Source organism: Aotus nancymaae, unplaced genomic scaffold (assembly GCF_030222135.1).
Source record: "Aotus nancymaae isolate 86718 unplaced genomic scaffold, 86718_ANA_hifiasm-v0.15.2.pri h1tg000131l, whole genome shotgun sequence".
NCBI lineage: Eukaryota > Metazoa > Chordata > Mammalia > Primates > Aotidae > Aotus > Aotus nancymaae.
In genome coordinates, this window is record NW_026988546.1 from 11,983,490 (window position 1) to 11,997,267 (window position 13,778).

Sequence of the window (13,778 nt, forward strand, 5' to 3'; positions counted from 1 at the left end):
GATGGAGGCTGGCGAGCTCAGCTGGCCACCCGCCTCCACGTCTGCGGCCGAAGGGCTAGGCTACTGCCTCACTGGGCCGCGCCCGAGCGGACACGCCCCCCGCACCCCCACCCCAGGCCCACGCCACCAGGTCACGCCCACTTCCGTTCCCCGAGGTCTCGGCCACACCCACCTAGGCGGTCCCGCTCTAGGGTCCGCCCACTTCCGGCCTTGCAAGGCTGCAATCACTGCTCTGCAGTCCCCGCCTTCATTCCTCGCTCCCTCTTTCTGGAGTTGCGGCTCTCCTTCTGCCCGCCCCACACTGACGGTCAGTCCTCTAAGGCGTCTAGGGCAGCCCCTGTGAGGGGCTTGCTTCGCGCGCGCCAAACGCTCAGCGTGTTCCGTAGGGCGTCCGCCTCGACCCCGCCCCGCGTCCCCCCTTCCCGTCCCCCTCCTCCGGAGGCCGCCTTCTCGGTCCCGCCCTTGTCCCTTCACTGTCAACGAGGCGGTCCCACCCCGTGCCCCTCCCGTTAGTGCAGCCCTCCGGTTTTCCCGCCGCCGTCGCCAAGTGCCAGCAGCTCGGGGTCGGGCTGACACCGCCGCTTCGCCTCACCCCCGCCCGCGACCATGGCATCCTCCGAGGTGGCGCGGCACTTGGTGAGTCCCGCCGAAGCCGGGGCCCCTGTCCTGCGCTCCCCGGCCCCCGCGGGACTTCCCCGGCCCGCTGGTCGCTTCGTCCGGTCGGGGATTGTGACCCGCGCCCTCTCGGGCCCCGCCCGCCCCGGCTTCCGCGGCGGTTGGGCGCGTTGGGCGGGAGAGGATCCTCTGCGGAGCCTGGGCGCGGTCGGACCCAGACTCGAGGGGCGCGGCGCCAGCGTCGGGACGTTGCCAAAAGTCAAATCCGTAACGGTGATTGTAGGTCTCTCACGGCGATAACGGTATTGAAGGCGCGTGCGGACGGATTCAGTAGCGGTCATCTTTTACAGCTGTGAGCATTTCCGAGCCTTCCTGACCGTAGGAGAAAGCCCGGCTTCCCTGGCTTTTCAGAAGCTCTCCCGTTTTACCAAACGGTGTGGTCCAAGTTTTCCTCCATTACAGTTTTGAACCTTTTTTTTTTCCCGCCGTGACACTTTTGTACTCTAAAACAATGCGTTTGTTCGGTGTTTTGAACCTTATCAGTTACCTTTGTATATTTATTTATCTTGCTTGCTAGTAAGCCAGCGGTTTTCAAAGTTTGTTTACAGCTATTTTCATAATAGTACCAAGGTCGCGTACATCGAGTTTTCCAAAGGCTACATGATGTGGAATGATCTCACCACCGTTTGGAGGGCCGATGGAGTATGCCTTTGTGTATTCTTAAAAACATATTCTCCCTTTTAATTTCTGATACTATAAACATCATTGGTTGTAATCTATGTAAACAAAAGCTCTTTGGACACTGGAGACCAAAAAGTTTGTGAACTACTCCACTAAGCAGCCTCCTACGGGAGAAGTTTAAATTGTAGAAACAGTTCAGATTGTAGGCTGAGAGAGTAGCGGATCTGTCCAAAGTGACACCGTTGGTTTGTTTTATAGAGCCTGGACAAGGATTTTTCTCCCTCTCTTTATTCTATCGTGTATTTAAAGAAATCTCAGTTTTTCAGTCTGGACCGCCTTGTATCAGTTGCTGTGTTTGTGTGCATGTGAGTAAGGGAAAATTGAGGGGTGCTGGTGAGGAAGGTGTGTTTTATGAACTCTGATTCATAGAGATCGTATCCAAACACACTTGAACAGAAGAGAGCACTTCATTTAGGTGATGTTAGATTTCTTTTTAATTGTACTTAATTTGCTTTGAGGCTAACTTTACTTATTTTCGAATTAAATTTTATTTTTCGTTAATTGTACATTCATATGCAGTTGTAAGAAATAATACAGTATAGTGAGAACCCTGTACCCTTTACCCAGCTTTCCTCAATATCTTGCAAACCCATAGTACAATACCACAGCCAGGATATTGTCATTGATTGGTACAGTGAAGATAAAGGATGTTCCCAGAACCAGGAGGATCCCATATTGCCTTTTTATAACCACACTCACTTCTTTGCTGCCCCACCTCCTCCTTAACCCCAATCAGTAATTCGTTTTTTATTCCTATAATTTTGTCATTCCAAGACTTAATATAACGGAATCACCCAGTTAGTAACCTTTTTAGATTGGATTTTTTTTTTTACTCAGCAAAATTCCGGAGATTCATCCAGGTTGTTGCGTGTATCTAGTTTGCTGGATAGGTAGTATTCCATGGTATGATTGTGCCACAGTTTGAAGGACATCTAGGTTGTTTTCAGTTTTTGGCTATTGGGACTAAAGCTGCTATGAACATTCATGTACAGTAACTCATAATGTAAGCGTAAGTCTTTAGTTCTCTGGGCTAGATGCCCAGGAATACATTTGTTGGGTCATATGGTAGTTGCATGCTTAGTTTTAAAAGAAACTGCCAAACTTTCCCAGAATGGCCGTATTATTTTCCATCTCCACTAGAAGAGTATGAGAAATCCAGTTTCTGCACATCCTCACCAGCATTTGGTGTTGTCCCTATTTTTAATTTAGCTATTCTTATAGGTGTATAGTGACACGTCATGGTAATTTTAACTTGCATTTCTCATGTTGTCAGCCAGGCTACAGTGCAGTGGTGCCAGCATGGCTCACTGCACCCTCAGCCTCGACCTCCTGGGCTCAAGTGATCCTCCCATCTCGGCTACCCCAAGTAGCTAGGACTATAGGTACATACCACCACGCCTGGCTAATTTTGTATTTTTGTAGAGGCAGGGGTGTGACCACGTTGCCCAGGCTGGTCTCAAACTCCTGGGCTCAAGCAATCCTCCCATCTCAGCCTTCCAATGTGTTGCCTGTTTTCTAGTTTTCTAGGTTTTTTTTTCTGTTGCTTTTCAAGTTTTTTAGATATGCTAGATTCTAGTCCTTTCTCAGGTTTTGTTTTCTCTCAGTCTGTAGTTTATCTTTTCATCTTCTAAGAGGGTCTTTTGCAAAGCAAAATTTTAAATTTTGTTGAAATTGATCATTTTTTCCTCTTACAGATTGTGCTTTTGGTGTCAAGAACTCTGCCTAACCTTGGATCCCGAAGATTTTCTCTTATTTTTTTTTTCTAAAAGTTTTGTAGTTTGTTTTACATTTAAGTCATGACCCATTTTGAATTAATTTTTCTGTTAGGTGTCAGATTTAGATTGAGGGCAACTTTTTGGCCTGTGGACGTCCAGTTCCTCCAGCAGTATTTGTTGAATAGCCTCCCTTTCCTTTATTGAATTGTTGATGCACTTTTGTCAAAAGTCAGTTGAGCATATTTGTGTGAGTCTGTTTTGGTCTATTTCTGGGTTCTCTATTAGCACACGGTCTTGATTCCTGTAGCTGTGTAAGTCTGAAGTTAGGTAGATTGATTTCTCTCATTTTATTTCTCCCCTCACAAATTTTTAGCTATTCTAATTCTGTGAACTTTCTGTATGTTTTAGAATTGTCTTAACTGGCTGGATGCTGTGGCTCACACCTGTAATCCCAGCACTTTGGGAGACTGGTGGGCGGATAACCTGAGGTGGGGAGTATGAGACCAGCCTAACCAACATGGAGAAACTCCATCTCTACTAAAAATACAAAACTAGCTGAGCATGGCAGCGCATGCTTGTAATCCCAGCTACTTGGGAAGCTGAGGCAGGAGAATCGCTTGAACCCTGGAGGCAGAGGTTGCGGTGAGCCAAGATTGTGCCATTGCACTCCAGCCTGGGCAACAAGAGCAAAACTCTGTCTCAAAAAAAAAAAAAGAATTTTGCTGGGATTTTGAGAGGAATTACTTTAAATCTGTTTATCAATTTAGGGAGAATTGATAGCTTTACTATGTTGAATCTTCCAACTCATCTACATATTTCTCCTCATTTTTTAATATATTCTTTGATTTATTTATTTATTTTTGAGACAGTCTTACTCTGTCGCCCAGGCTGGAGTACAATGGCACAATCTCAGCTCACTGCAACTTCCACTTCCCCAGATTCAAGTGATTCTCCTGCCTCAGCCTCACAAGTAGCTGGGATTACAGGTGCCTGCCACTGCGCCTGGCTAATTCTTTGATTTCTTTTATTGTCATTAGGCAGTCATCACCATATAACTCCTGCGTATATTTTGTTAGATTTACACCTAGGTACTTAATTTTTTGAATATTTATTACTGATACTATTTTTTAATTTCATTATTCACAAAATTCTTTGTTAGTATATAGAAATAGTTGATTTTTCTATTTTATCTTGTATGCTGTGACTTTGCTAAATTCATTTATTTTAGGAGTTGGGATTCCTTTAGATTCCTTGGGATTTTCCCCATGGACAGTCGTATTATTCACAAATAAGAACAGTTTTATTTCTTCCTTTATCTATCAGCCTTTTTTCAGCCTTCTTGTATTGTGTGTTGTATTGTCTAGATTCTAGTACTATGTTCAATATGAGAGCAGACCTCCTTGCTTTATTTCTGATGTTGGGGAAATGGATTCTGTCTTTCATCATAGCAGGAGTTTTTTTATAGATGCTTTTTATCAAGTTCACGAGAGTTCTGTTCTGTAGGTTTTATGTACTATCTTTGTCTTGGTATCAGAGTAACACTAGCTTTATAAAATGTATTGGGAATAAATGTTCCCTTTTCCATTTTCTTTTCTTTTCTTTTTTTCTTTTTGAGATAGAGTTTCACTCTTGTTGCCCAGGCTGGAGTACAATGGTGAAATCTCGGCTCACTGCATCTTCTGCCTCCTGGGTTCAAGTGATTCTCCTGCCTCAGCCTCTGGAGTAGCTGGGATTACAGGCATGTGCCACCACTCCTGGCTAATTTTATACTTTTTATATAGATGGGGTTTCTCCATGTTGGTCGGGCTGATCTCAAACTTGAGACCTCAGGTGATCCACCCACCTCAGCCTCACAAATTTCTGGGATTACAAGTGTGAGCTACCACGCCTGGCCTCCTTTTACATTTCCTGAAAGAGATTGTATAGAATTGCTGTTAATTCTTTAAATACTTGGCAGGATTCTTGAATGAAATTATCAGGGCTTGAAAATTTATGTTTTGGGAGTTTTAAAGTTGCAAATTTAAATTTCCTCAGTAGTTACCAGGCTGTTTATATTATTTCTTACTGGGTGAGTTGTGGTAATTTGTGGTTTTTGAGGAATTGATTCATTCCTTCCAAGTTGTCAAATTGATGTGAATAGGGTTGACTATAGTATTCCCTTATTATATTTGCACGCTTGGCACATGCTGATTCCTCTACTGTTTTGAGATAGAGTCCTGCTCTGTTGCCCAGGCTGGAGTGCAGGGGCGCGATCTCGGCTCACTGCAACTTCCACCTCCTGGGTTCAAGCAATTCTGTCTCAACCTCCCGAGGTGCTGGGATTACAGGCACATGCCACCACACCCAGCTAATTTTTTTTTTTTTTTTTTTTTTTTTTGCATTTTTAGTTTTTAGTGAAGACTGAGGTTTCACCATATTGGTGAGGCTGGTCCTGAACTCCTGACCTCAGGTGATCCACCTGCCTCAGCCTCCCAAAGTACTGGGATTACAGGCATGAGTCACTGGGCCAAGCCTGTCTTGTCTTTATTTGCTAGGAAATTTCCTGTTTCTCCATCAAGTCTCTGCTCAAGCCTTTTCTTGCCAGTGCCTTCTCTGACTATGCAGATTTCATTATATCCTGAGTGTCTTTTCCATATTTTTAGTTGTATGTATGTCTCCCAATTGTACTAAAATTTAAATTGCAAGGTTATTGATTTATACAGCTTTGATCCACAATGCCTGGGTCTGTTATTCTGTCCTTAAAATGTAAGGCTTTTAAAATGATATTGTGTACATTTGTGGAGTAATTGAAAAACAATAAGTTTGGATAGACTTCACACTGATTCCTAAATATTCTTTTTTCCCCAAATGTTCCTCATCAACTTTAAGCCCTTTTAATGCTTTTTTGTTTTCTTGTTTTTGTTTTTGAGACAGGGCCTTGCTCTGTTGCCCAGGCTGGAGTACAGTGGCACAGTCACAGCTTACTGCAGCCTTGACCTCCCAGGCTCATGTGATCCTCCTGCCCCAGTCTCCCAAGTATCTGGGACCACAGGTATGCACTACTGTGCCTGGATAAATTTTTTTTTTTTTTTTTTTTTTTTGAGACAGGGCTCCCTATGTTGTCCAAGATTTAAGTCCTTTTAATGGGTATTTATTTCTGTGCCTTCCTCATTTCTTTTTTTTTTCCTTTTTTTTTTTTCCCAAGATGGAGTTTTACTTGTTGCCCAGGCTGGACTGCAGTGTCACCATCTTAGCTCACTGCAACCTCTAGGGTTCAAGTGATTCTCCTGCCACAGACACCTGAGTAGCTGGGATTATAGGTGCCCACCACCACGCCTAGCTAATTTTTTTGTAATTTTTAGTAGAGATGGGGTTTCACCATGTTGACCAGGCTGGTCTCAAACTCCTGACCTCAAATGATCCGCTCACCTCTGCCTCCCGAAGTGCTGGGATTACAGGTGGGAGCCACCACGCCCAGCCTGCCTTCCCCTTTTCAGCTCCTCTCTCATTTACTTTTCCTGGGTTAAATAAATGGCTTCTCAAATTTCATTGGCTTTTGTGTCACCTAGCTTGCATGGAACATGCTCACTTTCCAAGGAAAGGGAGCCATCTAGTAATACTTTTTTTTTTTTTTTGAGACAGAGTTTTGCTTTTGTTGCCCAGGCTGGAGTGCGATGGTGCCATCTCGGCTCACTGCAACCTCTGCCTCCTGAGTTCAAGCAATTCTCCTGCCTTCCAAGTAGCTGGGATTATAGGCATGCACCACCACACCTGGCTAATTTTGTACTTTTAGTAGAGATGGATTTTACCATGTTGGTCAGGCTGGTCTCAAACTCCTGACCTCAGGTGATCCACCTGCCTCTGCCTCCCAAAGTGCTGGGATTACAGGCATGAGCCACTGTACCCGGTCTACTTTTTATTTAAATAAACCTGGAGATTTAGTTCTGTGGGGTCTTTTCACATCAATAAGATGCAATTTTATTGTGTCTTTCCTTAATCTCCCTTTCTGTTCATGCAGTTTCTGTAAGTTGTTTGCATTCTTCACATCACATACTTTTCTCTCATTGTTTGTTCCAAGTATAGTCATAAAATCTGAGTTGAAAGAGACCTTAGAAGAGTGTTACCTTTGTTACCCACTTAGTACAGAAATCAGCTCTGTAGCATTGATGGTGGTTACTGTGCCGCTGTTGGAACCCTTCCAGGGCCTGAGCTCAGTGCTTCCTAGGCAGCTCATTTCTCTGTTAGGCAGCTCTAGTCCTTCAGTCATTTCCCTTCCTTGTCTCAAAATCTGCCTCTCTAGTCTATTCACGAGGTACAGGTTTTTCCCTTGGGAAGTTCATTTTCATATGACAGAATGAATATACTTTGCTGTTCCTTGATCCTCTTATGCTGCAATAGACTAACAATATTGGGAAAAAGTCTTATTTCCTTGACTCGTACAGTACTAGAAAGTATCTCCTAGAACATTAGAAAACTTAATCTGTACGACATGAAACCACAAAAGAAAATTTACTTTTTTTTAACCTTCAGAGTGTAGAAAGATATTTTGAGCTTTATATTTAAGGAAGAAGTCATAGGAAAAGATTTATAGATTGGACTTTATGAAAACTGAAAAGATCAGTAGTAAATCAGGAAGATATTTATGATATGTGTGACAAGCAAAGAGTTTTACCCAGCAGCTCTTACTAATAAAGAAAGTAATACCCTGATAGGCAAGTGGGAAAACTTGAATTGGTGATTTATGGAAATATACTAGAAATGGCCAGTAAGCTGAAAAATACCAGAAGTCAAATTAAGGTGTCAGTTTTGCCTGTCAAATTGACAAAAATTTAAAAATTGTTAATACCCTGTACTGATGAATATATAATGAAATGGACCCTTTTATACACTTGTGATTATTGTGAAATATGTATTTGGTCATACAACTTCTGAAATCCTTAAAACTTCCAAAGTGCTGTCTTTTATATGCTAACAAGGTGACTGGTGGCTGGCAGCCCCTAGGTCGCTTCAGGATGCAGCTGGTCACCAGAAAGAACAAGGCAAGATTAAAGGGTTGGGCTCCATCTCCCAGTCTCCAGGGAGGGGAGAGGAGGGCTGAAAGTTAATTGATCACCAGTAGCCAGTGGTTATCAATTATGCCTGTATAATGGAGGCTCCTTAAGAGCAAAGGACTGGGTTCAGAGAGCTTGTAGTTAGCCAAACATGGAGGCTTGCGCACATCCCTGTGTTGGGAGACAGAAGCCTCTGGGTTTGGGACCCTTCCAGATCTTGTCCTGTGTATCTCTTTCTCTGGCTATTTATTTGTATCCTTTAAAATATCCTTTGTAATAAACTGGTAAATGGAGCAAATGAGCAAATTAATTGAACCTGAGATGGGGGTTATGGGAACCCTGGTTTCTAGCCATTTGTCAGAAGCATTGGAAAATGACCTGGGGCTTGCGTTGAGCAGAAGTGGGGTTGGGATGGGGTGTAGAGTCTTGGGGACTTGCCCTCAGTCTGTGGGATTGGACTCTATCGCCAAGCAGATAGTGTCAGAATTAAATTAGAGGTCACCCAGCTGGTAGCCACTGCAAAACTGATTGCTTGTTTGCTGGGTGGGGAAAACTTCCCACTTTTGGTCACAAAATTATTCTGTGTTGTGTGAGAACAGAGGAAAAACAGTTTGTGGTGTTTTTTCAACTCATTGCTAATATTAGAAATATAAGCAGGCCCAGTCTTTTTTTGAGGGGCAGTTTGGCAGTATGCTTGGAACAGGAATTATTTTCTAGGAATTTAAGATATTGTCAGATGCACAGAATAATTAATGGTTATACAGGTGAGTTGGTTAGAATCCTCCTGGAAGCAGACACATAGGAGGAGCTAGCAGTTATAGGAGATTTGTTGGAGATGAGGGGCAGGGGGACTGTTGCCTGTGAAAGTTGAAGAAGGAGAAAGCAGGAAGTATGGGTGGCGGGGAGAAAACTTTCACGCCCTGATCCAGATCTTGATAGCTGTTCAAGGAAAGAAGGGAGGAAGCCCAGTTGGGCAGTGAGAGCTGCACAACAATGCGAATCTGACAAAGTCTGGGCCAGGCAGCCCTGACATCCCTACTGTGCCCAGTCTTCACCTACCAGCTGCCTAGGGAGAAAGTGGTCTTGGGTCTATATTGCAGCAGTTTCCGAAGGCTCTACAGGTGGAGACCGTCAGTGAACTGCATTCTTTGAAGGCACAGGACTAGGTATTGCTTGAAGGGAGAATCGGAATGGTGTACCTCTTTGGGTGCCATGAGTGAAAGTTCATTGTAGTGTTAGTAAAACAGTTCAAATGGGAGTATTCATTGCAGTGTTACTAAAACAGCAGAAATTAGAAATGATATTTTTTCTATAATAAATAATTTTCTAATTAGGAGTAATTTTAAAATAAGATTGCATTTGCAATTTAAACTGTCATTGTTATAGTGCAAGCTTTTGTTAAGCTTGAGACTGTTAACTCTGTTTTATATGAACTACTATCAAGAATTTCCCCATCTTGATGATCTTTTGAGATTAAGTAGTAGAATTTGCAGTTATCTTCTAACTTTTGTGTTTGTTGGAGTTTGATGGTATAATGGAGGCACTATTTTGATGGGATTGGACAACCCTAAGCCTTGCTGTCCTGACAGCCTCCCAGGGAGATGCAAACAGGCCATGTGCACTGGAGGTCAACTTGCCGCTGTCTTATCTTGCTGAGTCTCTTTTTTTGTTTTGTTTTGTTTTTGAGATGGAGTTTTGTTCTTGTTGCCCAGAGTATAGTGCAATGGCGCGATCTCAGCTCACTGCAGCCTCCGCCTCCCAGGTTCAAGCAATTCTCCTGCCTCAGCCTCCTGAGTAGCTGGGATGACTACAGGTGTGTGCTACCACACCTGGCTAATTTTTTATTTTTAGTAGAGAATGGGGTTTCATCATGTTGGCCAGGCTGGTCTCAAACTCCTGACCTCAAGTGATCCACCCTCCGTGGTCTCCCAAAGTGCTGGGATTACAGGCATAAGCCACCTTGCCTGGCCCAAACTGAGATTTTAAAGATGGAGTACCTGACCTTCCTCCAGCTATGCCATGTTTGGCGCTTCTTTCTAGGACTCATAGATAATACAACTTTTTAAAAAGTATATGGTAGACTTTGCTAGGAGTTAAATTACTGTATAGGATTTTTTCCTTTTGGAAAGTAGGTGTGTAGATTTATATATGATTTGTGTGTGCCTGATGTATATATATCTTTAAAATAGAAGCTATAGAAAAAGCAAATTGACTATGTAGTCAAAGGTGGGTTGAGATGGTTAGTCTCCTTACCTCCTTGTGCATTGAAACGAGATTGTGGTTGCCTGTTGTGCATTCATGTTTCTCTGAGACACAGTCACAAGATCAAGGGCCATATCTTATTGCTGTTGAGACCGTCAAGCCCAGCTGAGTGATTTACACATACTAAGTAGGTGGTCAATGATAGAGCAGGCCAGGATTCTATTTGCAGATTTTAAATTTTTTTCTAATTTAGTGTTTCTTAGCCTTATACTGAGCTCTGTTTGCCATTAGAGGGATTCAGCCAACTCTTGTCCTATTCTTATTTTCCCTGCTAGTTTATTAAAAATCATTTCCAGCTGGGCACGGTGGCTTACGCCTATAATCCCAGCACTTTGGGAGGCTGAGGCAGACAAGTTGCTTGACCTCAGGAGTGTGAGACCAGCCTGGGCAACAGAGTGAGACCCCATCTCTCCAAAAAAATTAGTCAGGCGTGGCTGGGCGTGGTAGCTCATGCCTGTAATCCCAGCACTTTGGGAGGCCAAGGCACACAGATCACCTGAGGTTGGGAGTTTGAGACCAGCCTGACCAACATGGAGAAACCCCATTTCTACTAAAAATAGAAAATTAGCTGGGCATGGTGGCACATGCCTATAATCTCATCTCCTTGGGAGGCTAAGGCAGGAGAATTGCTTGAAGCCAGGAGGTGGAGGTTGTGATGAGCCGAGATTGTGCCGTTGCACTCCAGCCTGGGCAATAAGAGCGAAACTATGTCTCAAAAAAAAAAAAACAAAAAAATTAGCCAGGCCTGCTGGCATGCGCCTGTGGTCCCAGCTACTCAGGAGACTGAGGCAGGAGGATAGCTTGAGTCTGAGAGGTGGAGGATCTTGGCAGTGAGCCGAGATCATGGCACTGCATTCCAGCTTGGCTGACACAGCTAGAACCTGTTTCAAAAATAAATAAATAATTAAATTGAAAAAAATAAAAACCTTTTCCAGTGTTAAACTTGTTTTGGAAATTTAACTGGCCAAGTAGTACTAGTGGAAAATATTTGAAACAATGATTTATATTACTTGTATGTGATTCATTTAAACTTCTTGATCAAAATATTTATCCACTGATATTTTAAGTAGGCTTTTTGTCAGATGTTCAGAAACACAGTAAATGAATAAACAAAAGCAGATATTTGATATGAACTTATATTAATGACAGAAGTTTAACCTATATTTTATTGAAGTTTAATGGTAAATGAGTATAAAGCCTCTAATATTTTTCTAAGCAGATTTTACTTATCAACACTAAGCAGCGTTTTACCAAAACTTATCATTGCCATCATTATGTTAAAAACTAAAAACTACTTTCTTACCAGTCTTTTTTTTTTTTTTTTTTTTTTGAGACGGAGTTTTGCTCTTGTTACCCAGGCTGGAGTGCAATGGCGCGATCTCGGCTCACCACAACCTCTGCCTCCTGGGTTCAGGCAATTCTCCTGCCTCAGCCTCCTGAGTAGCTGGGATTACAGGCACGCGCCACCATGCCCAGCTAATTTTTTGTATCTTTAGTAGAGACGGGGTTTCACCATGTTGACCAGGATGGTCTTGATCTCTTGACCTCGTGATCCACCCGCCTCGGCCTCCCAAAGTGCTGGGATTACAGGCGTGAGCCACCGCGCCCGGCCACCAGTCATTTTTTAAGTATGATTTTCAGCCAGGTGTGGTGGTGCATGCCTGTAGTCCCAGCTATTTGGGAGACTGAGGTGGGAGGATCGCCTGAGCCCAGGAGGTGGAGGCTGTAGTGAGCTGTGATTGTGCCACTGCACTCCAGCTTAAGCAATAGAAGGAGACCTTGTCTCTAAAATAAAATAAAAATGAAAGTTTAATTTTCCTTAAAGTTCTATACTTGGCAAGTCAAAATAATACAGCCTCAGTGAATTATATGTGTGGTGCATTACTTGTAGTAGACACAGATGCTCAGAGGCGATCAGGTAGTATGTTAGGTCCAGAATTAATCTCAAATATGGAATGTTCTACCTTCCTACTCAGTGTATATAATGCAGGGCTCTGAAGAGGGCCCCTAGCCAGACATTTTCTGTGACACCTCTTAACCTTTACCAGAAAGTCAGACTCTAAATGGACATTTCCGGTTTACTCAGTCTGTCACTAAGGTATTGTCCCTAATCTGTTCCTTTTAACATCATTTATAACTTTGCAGCTGAGATCAGTGAATGCTTCTTTCCATCAATTTTTTTTTTTTTTTTTTTTAGACACAGTCTTACTCTCTCGCCCAAGCTGGAATGTAGTGACGAGATCTCAGCTCACTGTCACCTATGGCTCCCAGGTTCAAGCGATTCTTTTGCCTTAGTCTCCCGAATAGCTGGGACTATATGCACATGCTACCACACCTGGCTCATTTTTGTATTTTCAAGCCAGGCTGGTCTTGAACTCCTGACCTCGTGATCTGCCTGCCTCAGCCTCCCAAAGTGTTGGGATTACAGGCCTGAGCCACTGTGCCTGGCCTCCATCAAATTCTTAAACTTACTGTTTACTTTCTCCAAGTGTGAAATTCTGTCTTCTGGTGCTTAGGGATTTTTTTCTACCTTAAATGTCTCATCTAGAGCTGTACCTCTTTCCTGACTCAGTTCAAAGTCATTTTCTTTCTACTTTTTTTTTTGAGATGAAGTCTTGCTCTGGCTCCCAGGCAGGAGTTCAGTGGTGTGATCTCAGCTTACTGCAACCTTCACCTCCCGGATTCAAGCAATTCTTCTGCCTCAGCCTCCAGCGTAGCTGGGATTACAGGCGTCCGTCACCTTGCCAGGCTAATTTTTGTGTTTTTTAGAAGAGACGGGTTCACCATATTAGCCATGCTCGTCTTGAACTCCTGACCTCGTGATCCACCCCCCTCAGTCTCCCAAAGTGCTGGGATTACAGGTGTGAGCCACGGCACCTGGCTCAAAGTTATTTTCTTCTTTGACTCTTGCCTTCAGTGATCTCTTTCTGCAAATTTCTATAACCACGACTGTTTGTTTCCAGGGGCTTTCACTTTCTTTCTATCCTGCAGAGTAGAGGGACCTGATACTGCTTATGCACCACATGGTGACTGAGACAGGGGGACTTTTCAGAATGGCAGGGTGTAAGTGAAGTATATGTGTAGTTACAAGCTAAAACCTGAGGCCAGGAATTAAAATCAGGCTAGTCTCTGATGTGCTTTGTATCATTCATACTTCTTGCTTTTCACATTGTGAAAATACAGCCAGGACCTTGATATCCCTCACTGAGGTTTTGTGTGCTTTTAAATAGGAGTATTTTCCAACTGACAAACATCATTTTGTGTTGGCAAAACTTAGGATTTGAAAACACCGTTGGCTGAGCATGGTGGCTTATGCCTGTAATCCCAATACTTTGGGAGGCTGAGGTGGGAGAATCACTTGAGGTCAGGAGTTTGAGACCAGCCTGGCTAACATGGCGAAACCCCATCTCTACTA